The sequence below is a fragment of the Electrophorus electricus genome, chromosome 17 (assembly GCF_013358815.1).
Source record: "Electrophorus electricus isolate fEleEle1 chromosome 17, fEleEle1.pri, whole genome shotgun sequence".
NCBI lineage: Eukaryota > Metazoa > Chordata > Actinopteri > Gymnotiformes > Gymnotidae > Electrophorus > Electrophorus electricus.
Genome location: NC_049551.1, coordinates 14630043 through 14632043, shown reverse-complemented (window position 1 = coordinate 14632043; position 2001 = coordinate 14630043). Strand labels below are relative to the sequence as shown.

Sequence of the window (2001 nt, the reverse complement as noted above, 5' to 3'; positions counted from 1 at the left end):
TACATACTTTTCACTAAGCACGTTTTCTCTGCATGTGTGAGTTGTAGCTTGCACAGATGTTTATAATAAATCAGCTTAGGGAGGCCCATGTGTAGCAGCTGTATCCTAAGAGCATTATCTAATCCTCTTCTGAGGGGTGGAGAAAGAGAGGGGGAGAGATAAATTACTAAAAAATATATGGAAACATGTCTTTCATTGACAGAAGTGCAGCATGCAGACAGGATGACCTACAGGAAGGTTACATCACTGTAGGTTATCTGTGTTTTGCTGAAGTGAGTTTGCTGCAGACACACCAATAAGACCACAGTTAAAGTTGTGGGAGCCAACTGCCTGTGATTCAAATCTAAAGAATCGTAATGGATGAATATGTTCCACATGCCTGTTGTTGTTGTTTTTTTAAATAGATTTTACGGCCTTTCGATGTTGAGGACTAATCTATAAAGCCTTTGTGACAACTAAGGGTCCCATTCTTTAAATTCTTCAAACACTGCTTCTCCAGTCACTTTCCACTTACAGGAGGGATTTTTGATTTTTTCTGTCACTTAGGCACTGGTACATTGGCTGCACACAGTGTTCAGACCCTCTCTCTCTCTCTCTCTCTCTCTCTCTCTCTCTCTCTCTCTATCTATCTATCTATATCTCTCTCTCACACACACACACACACATATATAGGCGCTAACAGACACTTGCGCATCAATCTGGAGGTAGAGGCCGACAGACAGTGTGGTTGCTGCATAATGAACATTCTTCTGCTTCAAATTGGTAAGTAAAAGCTCCCTTGTGGTCTTAGATCCTGTGGGTTTAATTTCTGTGCGTCTTAGTTCCTGTGGGTCTTAGTGCCCGTGTGTCTATGTGACAGGCAGTGTCTGGGCTAGTGTCCCAGGATCATTTACTTTTTATGGGGTTTGGCTTTTTTTTAACTTTTCTTTTTTTTTTACAACCTCCAGGTTGTAGTGGTAAAAACTTTAATATGAGCCTAATGGCCTGAAAATGGTCTAGCTACAGTTTCTTGATCTCCAGCCTGATTCCTGTGCTCATTGGGCTTAAAGAGCTTTGTGTAGGAGATACAAGGTCACTGAGCTATAAGAGCTGTGTGTGGGAGATACAGGGTTGCTGGGTAATACTATCATAAGAGGGACGAGTCCTGTACGTGGACTAGGAGCAGAGGATAAAAGGCTGCTGCTAGATCACTACAATGCCCAGATCGCATGACGTAAAGTGGTGTGTACTCCAACACAGGCCAACAGCTAGTCCTGCGTAGCAGCGTGATAAACAGAAGTGTTGCAGAAATCTCTGGTGTGGCGATCCCAGCTTTGCTCATGTGTGTGGAAATCTCGGCAACCATGGCTCTTAAGGAGGTACTGTGCGAGGAGTCAGGCGGATGTTTAGGGACTGGAACTTCATACTTCAAACAGCTCCATTTGGATGCTCATCGAGGGATATGACAATTATCTGCATGGAGAAGGGGTTGAGTTTTCACATGTTAAAACACAGGAGCATTTCCTCAGCGATTTTTTTTTCCTCAGTAGCTTTGTGCCATTGCCTTCATGGTCTCCAGTCTCTCCAAGAGTTCTTACAGAAGGGGGAGGCGTCAGATGGACAGTTTTAACTCTCTGTAAACTTTGGTGCAGAGCTTCCTGTTACATCATCTTTAGCCAACAGCACTGTATGTAAGCCTGTGTGTTAAAGTACAAAAAAACCTAGTGCTAATAATTCCTACAGTGTATCATATGAGCCCAGCTGTAAGGAACACTGTAAGGGTTTAGTTCAAGACTGGGGGCTTTGCTATGTTCTTTGCTTATTGTAAAAGCAAACAATTGTTGCTTCCAGTAATCGAACATTTAAAATCGCAACTTGTTTAGTTAAGCGATGACATCTCATGGTCCCTTTGAAATTCGCTTTTAACACTTTGCTCTGTTACTGTACATGCTTGATTACTGCCTATGAACATCAAAGTGCTCTGAGAACACTCCAACTCCCTCCCCCTACACCATGCCACGC

General features: G+C 43.0%; 1 protein-coding gene across 1 annotated transcript in view; it reads left to right on the top strand.

Annotated features, from left to right (window-relative positions):
• The first annotated feature begins 658 nt into the window (after positions 1-658).
• The window catches only part of samsn1b (SAM domain, SH3 domain and nuclear localisation signals 1b), a 10903-nt gene continuing 9560 nt past the window's right edge, over positions 659-2001 (top strand). Inside the window, exon 1 of the mRNA XM_027021378.2 lies at positions 659-762. The gene's annotated coding sequence lies outside the window, so the exon portion shown is untranslated. The remainder of the gene's footprint in view (positions 763-2001) is intronic.